This window comes from Armigeres subalbatus, chromosome 3 (genome assembly GCF_024139115.2).
Source record: "Armigeres subalbatus isolate Guangzhou_Male chromosome 3, GZ_Asu_2, whole genome shotgun sequence".
Classification (NCBI taxonomy): domain Eukaryota; kingdom Metazoa; phylum Arthropoda; class Insecta; order Diptera; family Culicidae; genus Armigeres; species Armigeres subalbatus.
This window is the reverse complement of record NC_085141.1, coordinates 77,379,125-77,393,173: the sequence shown is the minus strand read 5'-3', so window position 1 is coordinate 77,393,173 and position 14,049 is coordinate 77,379,125. Positions and strand designations below refer to the sequence as shown.

The following is a 14,049-nucleotide window of genomic DNA, read 5'->3' as shown; positions in this document are numbered from 1 at the left end:
ACTGTTTCTTGGATCAGGTAGCCGAGCAACCAACTTGCATATACCTTATATGCTGCGCTAGCTAATGTGATCTTCCTGAAGTCCTTTGCTGATTTTGCGTTTTTCTTTTTTGGAATTGGTACGCATAAAGTTTTACGCCACCCTTCAGGAATGTCGTTCTCTTGCCATATTCTTTTCAACAGCCTTTTAAATTCTTCGATGGTTGACTGGTCTGCGTATTTCAGCAGTTCGATTTGAATTCCATCTTCTCCAGGTGCTTTTCCGTTTTTGGATCCGTTCAGTATTGTTTCTATTGAAAGTGTATCCGGTTCCAAGTCCTCATCAGTATCCTCATTTCTATACTCCTCTATCAACTCTGGCAACAATTTTTCGTTGTCTTGCTCTTGAAATTGTGCAAGAGATATATCCAAACTCTTATTGATGCCTCGCCTTTTCTTGTTTTGTTTCATGTACTTGTAAGTACGCCTTATTCTTTCCCCTGGTTTATAACGGTGGAGATTTCTAAAGAATTCTAATTCATCCTTTTCTTCCCTCTCGCAGCATATTTTCCGGTACTTGTTCTGGGCTTCTGTGAAGTTGTTGAGTCGGCGAACGCTAAACGGGTTCCTATTCTTCCAGAATATAGCTTTCTTCAGATCAGCCATAGCACGACGTCGAACAGGTGAAGTAGGGATTTTCGCTAATTTGTTGATAGATAATCCAGCTGCCTGACGTAACTTGTCGCATAATATTTCCCATGCCTTTGATGTGGATATAGATAAGTCCTTCATGTTTATAACTACTTTGGATAACTGTGCCTGGTACCTTTTCCTGAATGTATCTTCTTGTAGAAGCTTGATATCCCATCCAAACGATGCTATCGAGTTTTGCTTTGTGTCATTGGTTCCGGTTCGATTACGGCGAAGTCCATTTTTCCGCGAATCTGTGCTTTGAATGTTATTAGTTAATGGTCACTCAGAAATTCGGTTCACATATGCCCTCTCAGTTTTTTTACAATAACACTGGAATTGCATGTATTGAGCACATGGCCTATTTGAGACGATTTCTCCTTATTAAACCATGTTGTAATAAGTGACGGATGGGCCATTGTATTTCGTGCCACCAGATTATGCGTTCGCATGAAAAATTTCAGCTGAATACCATTTTCATTAGCCACATCGTGCCCTACACACTTTCCAATCAGTTTTTTGTCGTCTTCGTCCATGTCCAGCTGTGAGTTAAAGTCTCCACAAATAATAACTTTATCTCTGTAGTCGCAATTCAAAAATGCTGTCCCCAGATCGCCAAGAAATCTGGAAATTCCTTTGTTTGGGGCATACACATTCAGGATTGTAATGTGTTTCCTGAATTTGAACCCTCCGATGGATGCTGTCAATTTCATGATATTATCATTCACTCGATTTTATCAATGATGATGCCTGTTGACTTCTTTATCAAAGCAGCCAACCCTCGTTGTTTATTGCTTGGGGTTTTGAAAACATGCCATCTGAAATGTTCAGTTCTAGCCATATCACAATCTGTGTTCACTTCTTGTAAAAGAGCGACGTGTACATCCATTTTAACAAGAATTGTATCTATCAGATTCCTTTTTTCTATCCTGCAACAACCTCGAACATTCCAACAAGCTATATTGAGGCATTCATTTCCTTCATCTTCATCAGCTTTCGTTCTTGCTTCGTCGCTGCTCTCGGTTGGTTCGTGTTCCTCGTTTTCGATCTCCTCTGGCGTTCTGCGTTTCCTAGTGGAGATAAGACTTCCGAAGCGATGTGGACCATCGTAGCAGAACGTCAGCGTTTGTGCAAACCCGTCTCTTTGAAGTGTCTCGGGAACTATTTCCCAAAGTCTGGTGCATTCGGAGTTAGTTAAATTCGCTCCCGCTACGAAAGATTTCCATTCATCGCCATCCATTCCATCTAGTTCTCGAGGTTTTGGGTTTATTTCTCAACCATTCAGCATTCCTATCGCTGAACAAATCGTTCTCATATTTAAAAAGTTTGGCATTGATTCCTATGGGTGTGGTTTCCTTGTCCCGTAGCTGGTGGCACAATTCTAAGAGAATGTTATCCGTGGTTTCTCCAAAGAACAATGCATTATATCTCCTTCCATCTCTGGCGGTCAATGGTTTCAGCTCTGTTGTCCACAATCGTTTCGCGGAAATCCATTCATATTCTGTTATCAAATCTGTGTTTTTAGATTTGATTATGCTGTCATAATGATTGGCGGATGAACTCACTCCGTGAAAATCGTCAAAGTCGTGGTAGTATATCCAGCACTCATCCGTTCTCTCCACTTCAATATTTCTGAAACGGAAAATAGTCAGGTTGTGAACCACAATGATTCTAATATTAAACATTTCTGACACTGCGAGAATGGTTTCTTCTCCGCCCCACCTCGGTCCTTTCTCTAAATCCGCCAGCGCCTTGTTTATTTGCCTAGGGCAATGAGCTCCCGTCGATGCAGTCTCCGGACATAGTTAAAGAGCATATTGCGCGAGATTCCTTCGCATATGCATTATAACCAGTCTCCTCAGATCTCTAATTGCTTCCTGATAAGCGAATCCTTCGGTTTCAATTCCAAATAATTGATGTGCTAACGCTCCGAACAGACAACCTCCATCTCCTGCTATGACTTTCACTAACAATTCCCTCGAGATCGTCCTTAGGTGAGCTTGTTCCAAGTTTTCCATAATGAATATGTGCTGCCTCTTCAATGCTAAAATTAACTTAACAAATACTCTTAACTTATTTTAAAAAAGTATGTCTTATATCGAGTTGGTAATTTAGGTTTTTTTTATAAAATATGCAATTGTATTGGTAATAGTAGTAATGATATTAATAGTTGGGATAATAAATATAAGTAATTATAATGATAGTAATAAAAAGAAAAAAAAATGAAATGAAAATAATAATAATAATAATGATAACTGCACTGTTAAATTTTAATTTCTTCCTCTTTTTCCAATTTTAATGAAGAAAAAGAAATAAAAAATAATATTGATGATAAATAATAATAACTGCACTTTTATTTTAATTTCTTCCTCTTTTTCAATTTCAATTTGACCTTAACACTTACTCCGTCTCTGATTATTTTCCTCACCGCCACTGATAATCCGCCGGATTATTAAATGACCGAACGCCAAGACACAGTTTTCCATTCACTAGTGCACCTTCACCCTGCACAAAATTAATTAATGTTTCTTTACATCTATGGCCGGTTGCACACTTTCTCTCTAATTTTCTGTTCACTATTCTTTTCTTTCCACTACACGGTTAGAAAAAAGTACCTAATATTAGGTACTTTTCACTCAAATCGGGGGTTCAGTGCAAGAAATCAAAATTAAGTAGTTTTTTCTTGAAATTAAGTGAAATTCACCTAATATTAAGTAAAATATACTTAATTTTAAATAGAAACTATCCAAAAGTTAGGTAAATTTCACTCAACTTGTGTAAACATGAGATTACTCAACGTTGGGTTCCCACAACTTAATGCCCTTGTTGAGTGGTTTTGCTCTTCATTTTATGACAACAAAGGGAAGAGGGAGGGAGATGCAAGAGAAAAAATGTACCTAAATTAGGTACTTTTTTCTAACCGTGTAGGGGGAATGACGGCTTTGGCAGGTTTTGTTCTATTATTGGCAGGGGGGTTTTTTATGACTGACTAAGCTCAAATTTGGCCTAAACATTCTATGCATATCAAAGAATATTGTGGCCAAATTTCATAAAATTTGGTCGAAAAAAACCCCCCTGCCAATAATAGAACAAAACCTGCCAAAGCCGTCTTTCCCCCTATATATTTTAATACCCACTTTCAAACTACCGTACATGAACGGCACCTATGCAATCGATTCGTTTCACGTTCTCGAAATTGACACCGTTCCGATTAGCGATTGACCAACGAGTAAAGCAATTTGTGACGTTGTAAAATACATATGGTGTGGGTTTTATTTATGCCTACGTGTATAATGTTTGTGTCACCCACACACACGAAATGTTTTAGAAATTCAATGGGCGCTATTAGAAAAATACCATAAGTAACTGTTAATCTCTTGAGAGACTCAAGTATGTACCTATTTATCATATATCACGCGTAAACGTTAGGAAGCATCCACGGTCATTTCATTCATATACTTTTGCGAATCTGAAAGAAAGTCACTCCTACTACAAAAACATCGTACGGACGAAAAGGGGTCTGCTGTGTTAGATTTTCAATCTTAGCTTGAGGTTGTGGTTGCAATTCAATTCGAGCATTTACCAAACAGAGCTTATGTTAATATGTTTCGCACCAACGCAATGAGAACGCAACGGAACGGAACGGCGACAGTAACGTCAGGATTCAACCGTTAGAACTTACACTTTCTGTCAGCTTCCGCCGTCACTACCACCGGGGCGCCCACCACGTCCAGAGCCTTTTGACGATTGTACATCACCACCGCGCTGCAAATCACTTACCGGTCTCGATACCACTTGACGGCACTTACCAATAACAATTGCACCACACGTTTGACAAAATTGGTTGTTTGGCCGAAAATGTCTTTTTCTAAACGGGCAATATGGCCGAAAATATCATTCGGCCGAACAATAATGAATGTGAAAAGTGTATAATGATGGTTGAGAAGTAAATAAGAGTAAGAAAAAAGAAAAGAGAGATAACGAATGAAAAGTAAGATTTCTCACTTTTCATTTTAATTTCTCACTAGAGATGAGCGGAGCGCTCAGGAGCTGTTCAGAATATACGATTCCTTACATTGAGCTGATGAACCGCGAGTTTTTTTAAACCCCAGCTCTGCAGCTCGCCTAAAATTGATCACATCATTGTCATAAAATAAAACACGCGCCTAGAGAAAGTCCTTCGAGCGTACTCAGTCCCTCATACGTTGTCCTCATACGCAGGAGGTCGTGGGTTCAATCCAGGTCAGGTACGTTCCATTGTCCTACTTTGTATCTTTCTCTATATTCCTCATGTTCTAGCAATCACTAGAACTGGAAATGGACTCCAAACCGTTTACATTTTTACTGCAGAGGTATATTCGGCTTGCAGTGGGCGAATGACTTGCATTCTGATGTAGCAGGCGCCAGTATGACCTAATCACTGTACAAATGAGATCGCCAGTACATGTACATTGAAGATGAATGTTATTCCCGAGCAAACATCTGTTGGTTCTCTGTGCAAGAACAGCTGATCTGGTCATAATGGAGTAACAACTGCGGGCAATTAATCAAACTCAAGCTCGAGCATTTCTCTTCCCACTCCAAGTATTCTGGAAATTTGCTGCATCAATAATTCTATGGTCTTCCCTCTTCTTTAATTCTGAGAAAATCCTCCAATAGGATATTTGAAAAATTCCTTCTCCAGAAATTCTAGAAAACTCATATTACAGAGTTATTCCTTTCTAGGAATTCTGGCGAATTTCTTCCCAGGAGTTCTGAGCTTTTGATACTTGATACTTGACGGGCTACAGCTCTTCGATGAACCCACGCCGAATGGAGTATCCTTCTCCACTGGACTCGATCCTGGGCCAATCGCTTCCAGTCGCCCTGAACATTGAGCGCCCTCAGGTCCTCTTCAACTGCAAAAGCCATCGTGTACGCGGCCTTCCACGAAGCCTGCGGCCTCTTCCGGGTTCTCTACTAAATATTATCTTCGCTAGACGTTCTTCCGGCATACGGACAACGTGACCAGCCCACCGTAGTCTGCCGTGTTGTATAAGCTTAATAATATCCAGCCCTTTATACACCTGGTACAATTCGTGATTCATGCGACGCCGCCAGATACCGTTCTCCTGTTTACCGCCGAGTATTTTCCGCAGCACCTTACGCTCAAACACTCCGTAAGCTCTCCGATCAGCCTCCTTTAACGTCCGTGTTTCATGGCCGTATAAAGCCACCGGAAGAATCAGATTAGTATACAGCGCGAGTTTTGTTTTCGTTTGCAGACTACGGGACTTAAGCTGGTTACGAAGTCCGTAGTAAACCCCGTTTGCAGCTGCAATACACCTTTTCACCTCGCGCACACTTAAATCATTTCACAGATTTCGGTGAATTTTGATTCAATTCACCGAAATCTCAACAGCAGATTTGTTTGGTAATTATTTCACAAAATTTTCGGCGATTTTTTCTTTGTTCAACTGTCAAAACAACAAAAAATCTGTAAAATTATTCACCGAACAGTTCTGCTGTTGAGATTTTGGTGAAATTTCACATAAATCTGCGATTTATTTCAAGTGTGCGGGTAACATCATTATCGTTCTGCTCCATTTTTTCCTGCGCCTCACTAATAACTTGTTCTTCGAACTCTTTTTTCTTCCTGCGGTGGGTTCGTTTTTCGGCTGCTCTTGCTTCCTTGTACCGATCTCTATTCGATCGGGTACCCGACACCAACATCCGGCTTCTGGCAACGTTCTTCTCGTCTGTCGCCTCTGTGCAGTGCCTACCACTTCTCGTGCTGTTGTGCTCATCGCTCCATGGAGCGACTCCCATAGATCGTGGATATTGTCGCTAACGTTGATTGCACTTATCCGTTCGTCGAGCTTCTGACGGTACTCAGCCGATACTCCTTCTGCCGACAATCGCTGGATATTGTAAAGCATCCGTTCGCTGTGATCTTTCGTTCGATACAGTTGACAACCGTGATCGAATTTTACTAACAACGAGGTAGTGATCAGAGTCAATGTTCGGACCTCTGAATGTCCGCACATCGATAACATGTGAGAAATGGCGCCCATCCACCAGAACATGGTCTATCTGGTTGCAAGTTTCACCATTTGGGTGTCTCCAGGTGTGCTTTCGAATGTTCTTTCGTGCAAAGTAGGTGTTATTGTTGGCCATCTCTCTGGCAGCAGCGAAATTTACTAGCCGTAGGCCGTTATCATTGGTAGCGGAGTGAAGGCTCTCCCTACCGATTATGGGACGGAAAAAGTCCCCTCTACCGACCTGAGCGTTAACGTCTCCGATAACAATTTTCACGTCATGCTTTGGGCACTCTCCATAGGCTTTATCAAGACATTCGTAAAACGTGTCCTTCACGTCGTCGGATTTATCGTTTGTCGGTGCGTAAACGTTGATTAGGCTGTAATTGAAGAATTTGCCCCGTATCCTCAACACACAGATTCGTTCGCTAATGGGTTTCCACCGCATCACTCGCTTCATCTGCTTGCCCATCACTACGACCCCAACTCCATGCTCTGCTTTTCCGCCGCCGCTGTGATAGATGTTTTACTTGAATGCAATGTTGGTCGTGGGGTCCACGGCTCCGGAATTCACGTTCTCCGGATCTGGGCCATCGGACTTCTTGAATAGCGGCCACGTTCACTCCAATCTTCTGCAGTTCGCGAGCCAGAAGGCTCACTCGTCCAGGTTCATTTAGGGTCCTGACATGTACCGAGTTTCCAATCATAGTCCTTATTTCTTTGCCGGGTCCGTTGCCAAAAATAACGTTCTCTTTTTCTTCCACATCCATTTTTCGTGGTATTTGAGAGGCTTCAGTAAGCTACCTCACCAAGGTCGTGTTTCCTACATCGCGATGATGGGACTGCCACCTTAGGTATAGCTGACGCTATACAGCATTTCGTTAATCAGCCACTGGGTACCAGGCAGACGCTGTTTGAGCCGCACCTTCTGGTGAACAGACGTTCGAGGTATATCTTCTCACTATAGCTGAACAACAGTGCCCAGGCTGCACTACCAGCTAAGTACACAACCCTTAGCTGGCGGTCGTTTGTCATCGGACGACCCGTGGAAGCGTGAGATAGGAACTTGTGGGGACCAGAACTCTGTTGGGCGCTTCTTCCTTGATGTCAACCCACCATTTTGCAGCCCTGAACATTTACCCCTTCAGAAATTAAGGATAGGTTTTCCTCCAAGGATTTAAGGAAATTTCTCAGAAAATTCTTCCTCATGAATTCTCGGAAATTCCTGCTCAATAAATTCTGGGAAACTGGTTTTCCAAGCATTCTGGGTTCTTCCATCTCTAGAAATTCTGGGAAATTCTTTCCCCAGAATTTCTGAGGATTTCCACCAAAAAATCCAAAGAACTTTTGTCTAACCTCCTCCCTCAACACAGGTTTTCCTTTTTCTCGATTTCTCAGTAAATCTCCAGATTTTCTGGAGAAATTCTTTTTCACAAGTTCTGGGCAGATTTTTGTGTAATTTGTCCTTGAAAAACTCTGGAAAATTCCTTCTTCAAGAATTTCTTCTACAGATATTCTCCAGAGTACTTATTCAGACATTTTGGGGAATTGATCCTCCAACAGATCACATCAATCCCTCTCGCAAGAATTTTGGGGAAGCTCTATCCCAGATATCAAGAGGAATTTCTTCTTCAAAAATTTGGAGGAATCGCTCCTCTGAGAATTCTGGGGAATATCTCACATAAGCTCAGATATTCTAGATAACTCTTCTCTCTGACAACTCTGAGAAATTTCATCCTCAACATTTCTGAGGAAATCTCCTTCCATGAATTATATATTTACTAGATTATTATAAAATTACTAGTAACTCTCTTCTTCTTGTATCCTATTTCGACTAGACTTCTGAAAAGTCCGATCTATAAGAGTTTCTGTGAAATTCTTACAAAAGAATTCTGGAGAAGGGCTCCCGAATTTTAATTCAATCGAAGAATTCCTTAGAAGAAATGCTTTAAAAATCTGTAATTTTCAAAAGTTTTTGTTTTAGAATTTTCGAAGGATTTTTTTCAAATTGACGGCATCAGGAATATCAATTAAAGCAAACAACAAAAGTTTTCTCTATACATTACCGTGAAAAAATTAATAGCTTTTAATATAAACTATGATAATCGCTTTCAGTGTACGAGAAATGCACTCACGCCGTCGCCGGTTCAAAGTAGATCGGCGCACAGGTCTACCGGCCAAGTGATTTGTTCTGCCAAGTGGCTCTTTCTGCTTGAGGACGATCTGGCCAAATGACTAGATCGGCTGAACAACATTTTTGGCCATTTTTCATATTTTCAAACTTTTAAGTTTTCCCCTAACACACGCGATGCGTCTGTCACCGCGACTCTAACGCTGGGTAGCCGAATGCAATGTTCCATTTACGCTTCAAAACCAATTACTTACGATAATTACTGCGCTTTTATTTGTCAGTTACTTTTCAACACATTTATAGTCGGCTGAAACTGCGCTGAAAATTTCCTCTTGAATATGCGGTAAGCAAATATGTATTTACATTCCACAATCTAAATTTATTGAAAATAAGTGCACCTTAAATTAATGACGTAATAAACCACATAGAACTGAGTTTCATGTTTGACTGTTCTGCCATTCAATGAGCAAGATGACTAAGAAGAAAGCTTACTGAGTCATATTAAGCTAAAAATCGAACTGAGGTTGCTTCATGAAGATGAAGACAAAGACGTTTCATTTCAATGCTTTCAGACATTTTCAAAATACAGAGTGAACAAGACTTTCGCTGTTACTGGTACATAATTGTCACAAACACAACCACCTAGCGCAGGATTCTTCTTATCACCTTTACACCTGTACACATCTCAGTGGCATCAACGAAGACCTAAAGCTCCAAACTTACAGATATGTAAATACCCTTCCACTTATTTTAGGTTTGACTATAGGCAGGCTTTATGAAACGAATCTCACGACCTTCATGATCCACCTAATGTTAGGTTTTTATGAAGTAGTCATCAATCTATTATGTTAATGGGGAAATACCTCCAACGAATCGAGTGTCCTTCACTCACCAGACGCCCATCAAATGAATCAGTATATAAATGGTAGATAGAAGCATACATACGTAATTTCCCTAAAGGGCACTGGACGTAGTAGGACTTCAAATTACAATCCGCTTCGTAACTATATTCCTCGTTTATGGTGACATGAAACTAGATTCCATACCACTCTCTGTACCGAGTGTCGCCAAGCTTGTTTCGATTTATGTTCAGCAATGGGGCACATTAGCATATTGATTCACATTAGTGCATGCCACTAGTTGGTGCAAAGAAGCCCTCTGGGTCATTATTTTATATGCTTTTCCGCTTTTCAGAATTCTGTTGTATAGCGTTGAATTGTGGGAAACGGATTGAGAAGTTGGGACATATTTTTGGAACCCCATGTTCACAGAAAGTGCTTCGGCGCTTCGGACAAGTTACAAGTAGTTGATACTGAATGGAATCGTTCACGACTTCTATAAACTTGTATTATCTATTTTTCTGTCTATACACCAGCTTTATTATTAGATAGGAGTCGAAAGGAAACAAGGAAACACAAGTGTGACATTTGCCTTGAGCCAAATTCGAAACGTCTGTATCCAGCTGTTTTCATTCGACTGTGTGCATGTAAATACCAGGTCACATTGCCAGTTTCTCGGCAGGAACGACACCGGATTTCCATTTTCCACCATCATCGTCCTTTCGGATGTGTGTATAGTCGCTACCTATTGACTATAGCTCGACGACTAGAGAGAAAAATCCTTTACGGGTCGATTGGCATTGGACACTGCACACCGGTTGGCTGTGAGACCCGTTTTGTCGCCGTGCCTACCGAACTGAGCTTCGGACTAAGTTGATGCCAAAAAGGCTATGAGGCACCATACGGCCGGTACCATCTTTGCTGGTGCGCCTTGATATAGAGGCTTACAGTGCGGCCCATGAGAAAATGCAAAAAAATATACCTTATGTTTGTGTCTATCAAAGGGTTATTTCTACTTCAATATATATGTGTATAAAAAAACGTATGATGAAAAACCCTGAAACCCAACTCCTAGCGGTGTTGATGCCTTTCTCGTTCCAAAAATATATTTAAAAATATGAGGGAGTGTTTTTAGCGTGTTTTTCGCGTAAGAAATAGTATTTTGACCATGACTTCTGAACCCCTAATCCGATCTGCCCAACATTCAAGAGCAAGCAAAATGGGAAAGAATTCCTCGTCGAATGGAATCCGTTTCGAGTCATTCGGCAAATGCTTAGTTTCAAAAAGTGTGTTTACAAAATTGTGTACACATACACACATACACACAAACAGACATCACCTCAATTTGTCGAGCTGAGTCGATTGATATAACACTATTGGTTTCCGAGCCTTCTATCAAAAGTTCGATTTCGGAGTGATCATTAGTATACGAGAAAGACGAACACATTTGTATCTAGTGAATGTATTCATGAAAAAAAAAAATTGTAACAATGTTACATTATGATCTTCTTCTTCTTCTTATTGGCATTACATCCCCACACTGGGACAGAGCCGCCTCGCAGCTTAGTATTCATTAAGCACTTCCACAGCTATTAACTGCGAGGTTTCTAAGCCAAGTTACCATTTTCGCATTCGTATATCATGAGGCTAACACGATGATACTGTTATGCCCAGGGAAGTCGAGACAATTTTCAATCCGAAAATTACCTAGACCGGCACCGGGAATCGAACCCAGCCACCCTCAGCATGGTCTTGCTTTGTAGCAGCGCGTCTTACCGCACGGCTAAGGAGGGCCCTAACATTATGATAGTCGCTCAAATATGTATCTACGAAACTATGATTTTGATTTTTTTTTCCATTTTTATGGGCCATTCTGTACATTCGATAAGGATGGAATCGAATCATAGTTGAAGTTGACATTGACTACATCGATCAGCGTCATATGGACAAATTGTGTCACAATCAATTTACCAATGGATCTAATTTGGAGCTATCCCTTTCATTTCAATAATATTTTTGGATAGATATGTATTAGACCACTTCATGTTTTCATGATCAGTTTTCATGATCAGAATCACAATATGCTAAAATAAGCCTTTAGACAAACTTTCAGCAAATTTGGATGAAATTTCGAGGTGGCTCAAGTTGATTTAGTGTTTTTGGGCTATTTTTAAATTTCAGCATCACAACGATCTCTAAATGGAAGCTTTTGGTGTGCTCTAAAATTCTTGTGAACAATGCTACTCGTTTCGTTGAAGCGTTGACCATGTTAAAGTGGTTTTCAAGCTCGAAAGTGCTTAAAAACAATGTTTCTCTAAAAAGCCGTTTTTCTACAAAATTCTTAAATTTATTACAATTTTGGTTGATTTATTATTTTTTTCTTGGACATTTTGGTACTAGTAATATTAATATTTGTTCATAAATGTCCTACAACAGATTATATGAGTGAGGCCATTTTGCCCCACGGGTGCATTATGCACTGTTCTCCCCCAAATGTAATCAGATATTAACCTGATCAGTATAACTTTGTCAAAGAGCCAAAGCTGCGTAGGTTCCGATTTTTTTCTTATTAAAGGTCGATTTCTTCACCTCCGTTTAGGTCGTATACGAGGTTTAGGCGAATGGGTAAGCACCGTTTAAGAGTTAAGAAGGCCTTTCATTCAAACAACAATTTGAATCTTACCTAAAAGTACGAATAAGAAGCTCAGAGGATTAAAGATAATCCACAATATTCGGCGAATCATAGAAAAATACATACAGCCCCCAACATTTTTTTTTTTACATTTTTGACTATATGCACAACATGAGTGCGGAATCGATGACCAGTAGCACGGGACAGCAGCTAGTTCCGGAGAACACTAAGTGAAAAAAAAATTGTGAACAGATTTTTTTTTATACAGTGATGCTGATCATGCGCATGCAACTAGTGCGGAGAAACGGGAACTAAAAAAAATCTGCCTCGCAGAGAAGAAATTTATTTAATCAGTGTTCGATTGATCGTGTTGATGCTGGTCACACCAGCTAGTGCGGGAGAATACGAAGTGAAAAAAAATGTCTGCATCGAAGAACACAAAATTATTGAATGCAGAATCGATCGTGTTGTAATAGGTTATTAAACGAAGCACATTGATTTTGCGTTGGATTGATTTGAAACATAGTTTTCGTCTTTGAGGTATCAATATAACTTAGTTTACAATAAATATTTAGTCGCTTACTCACATGAATTACGTTTTCAACTAACCAACGATTCATTTCCCGTGGCGCTCACGAAGATTCAGAGCATTAATTGGTCTCTTATAACAATGAGTTTCAAACTAATTTTCCTCTCCTAATCCTAAATTGACTGTAAGGACGTGATTGGCTCATAAAGGGTGTACGGAATCAAATTGCATCACTTTCAAAAGTCGATAACATTACGCCTCCTGGGCTGTGGAAGACGGCTTCAGCATGTGTTTTTCACACTGCGTGAGTTTCATGACAAAATATCCAGTAGTTTAGAAAATACAGCCGAAGGAACAGGACGTGTGCAAATAAATCTTGTGCATCCACCCCCATATTCACCATCTTATAAAAAGATGTTAGTAATCAAATTTTGTGCCTTTGCCCCTTAAAATCACCAGAATTGCGGCCGATCGAAAGATACTGGTCAGGAGTGAAAACACGAGCTTTGGAAGCCTCCAAAATTGATCATTGCGGAACATAAAATGTTGATTAGGCCTTTCGCGTCAACATTTCGTATTGGTTTATAACTTCAACGTCAACATTTCCGACTAATACAGGTAAACTTTCCAAAAAACTTTTTGTTTTGTCGCTTCTTTAGTAAAAAAAACAAAATCAAAAAAATAAGAAAAGCGATGAAATCTAATTTTGGGCTGATGTTTGTCAGATTTTGGGAGAGCATCAATCTCATTGTTCTGGCCGGTTCACATTGCAGCGTTTTTTTGATTTTTGTTTTAGATTTTTGTAATAGTTAGAGGCGTCAAAAAATATGGTTTCTTTGGGACAGTTGACTTCAATTAAGTTAAATAATCGACTGAGACAATAAAATTAGTTAATTTTTGTTGTTGTGGTAGATTGCAGGATGAAAAATGTTAGTTAAGGACATGTACAAAATCTTATGAGTTCATTTATGAAAAAAGCTTCAGCATTTGGATGTATTTAAGAATCACAGTGAAACAGTTTTACGTAGTGAAAGCTTACATATTGTATTTCAGTTTCTGAAAATTTCATGACAATCGGTTGATAGACTAATTTTTGGCGAGTAGTTCAAATGATGCAATTTGATTCCGTACACCCTTTACTGTCCATAGCAGCTGTTTCTTGCACTCAATTTAAGTCGGTTAAAGATGACAGCTTGACAACATTTTCTGCATGCCTCATATGCACAAACACAT

General features: G+C 39.9%; 1 protein-coding gene across 4 annotated transcripts in view; it reads left to right on the top strand.

Moving 5' to 3' along the window:
- The window catches only part of LOC134224359 (ATP-binding cassette sub-family G member 1), a 204,972-nt gene that overhangs the window by 101,946 nt on the left and 88,977 nt on the right, over positions 1–14,049 (top strand). The gene's annotated exons all lie outside the window — the stretch shown is intronic.